The following is a 1,745-nucleotide window of genomic DNA, read 5'->3' on the forward strand; positions in this document are numbered from 1 at the left end:
TATTTAGCATCATCCACTGGTTCTATGTGTTGTTGATGTGTGTAAATGATAAATACGAATGAGTTCCCAATGTATTTTTTCTCTTCTTTTCAGTCAAACATTTTTTTAATAACATAATATTATTACACATAAATTCAAATATTTTCTTTATTTTTTAACCACAAATTCTCCATCAATTTACTATTCCAAAATGTATTCTTCAATCAAAATGCGGCTCAAACATGCTCTTAATTTCACCTAGGGGTGTGTGTGGGTTGGGTTAGGTCGATTTTTGACTCAACCCAACTTGATTAGTTTGATCTAATATCAATCCAATCCAACCCATTTATGTGTTTCAATCCAATCCAACCCAACCCAGTCAAGTTTTGGTCGAATTGGGTTGGATTGGTCGGTTTGGACAACAAAAATTGAAGCAAGGTTATGACGCCAAAAAATGAAGCAATGTGTACAATATCTTTATAGCTATACTCATCATTTTTAGCATATAAAAAATATGTAAATGCTAAAAGATATGCAATTTTCAACAAAAAAATGAAAAATTCAAAGGTTAAGAAAATACCCATAAAATCTTTGTAAAGATTTACAGCATTACGAGGCCATAATTACTGTTTTCATCTCTCTGACACCCAACATATGAAAACGCAAAGATGGCATCACATTTTGCAAAACATAAATGAAAAAATCAACTTAAAATTTTAAGAAAATGAGTACAAACCTATGATTAGCGTTAAGTTTGGATGGAAATAGAGTTGGTGACCGTTGAAGGCTTGACTCTTGAGCGAGAGAGAATGATAGAGAGCGAAATTTAGGTTTAGGGTTTGAGAGTTGAACGTGGCTACGACTTGAGAAAAAGGAGAAGACGGTTTGTAAACTAGGATTATGATTTGTGAAGTTTGAAGTTTCAACATTAGTTTTTACATTTTTTTTTCCAATTTTTTAAGTAACGGGCCGCGTTGGGTCGGTTTTCACAAGTCAACCCATAACCTGACCCACTTTCCTGTAAAATAAATCGAACCAACAGATTTTTGAGAAAAAACAGAACCCAATCGGTCGGTTCAGTTTGGGCTAGTCTGTTTCCGTGGGTTGGTTCTATTTTTGCCCACCTCTAATTTCACCTATCACCCGATTTGATCGTATGTTTTTTTACTGCAAGCACAATGTATGTCATAAAAATCTATTTTTTTTATTTTTATTTTTTTATGGTGTGTAGCATGTTTGCTGCTAATTCTTATTAACAAACACATTAGTGCACGCTGTAAAGAGTTATTCTTTACATAAAATTTAAAAATCATAACTATTTTCGAAATCAATCTACACACCATGCTTGAGAATTATGCCATAAATATTCAGCTTTCATGGCATTTCCAAAATGTATCTCATAAATACTTTTAAGTAATGAATTTTTACAGCACACATTTAATGCATGTCGTAAAAAGTCCGTTTTTACGTCATGTTTTATATGCCCACTGTAAACAATTGTCCTAAAAAGCTACTTTTGTTGTAGTGATTGTTGATAAGTGTATTATGTACATCTCGGTCATTAAACTCGAATAATTATTGTTATCTTAAATGAATTGAGGCTTAATTTTGTATATATTATGTTTGTTTGGTGCATCTCGATGAAAAACGATGGAAGTAGACAAAAGGAACCAAAAAATTTAACTAAAATGGATTGAATCCAAAGAAAGGGACTAAATCACAAAGTACTAATAGTTGATTCGGACCTAATATCGATGATTGGAGAA

This window comes from Olea europaea, unplaced genomic scaffold, assembly GCF_002742605.1.
Source record: "Olea europaea var. sylvestris unplaced genomic scaffold, O_europaea_v1 scaffold1019, whole genome shotgun sequence".
Classification (NCBI taxonomy): Eukaryota; Viridiplantae; Streptophyta; class Magnoliopsida; order Lamiales; family Oleaceae; genus Olea; species Olea europaea.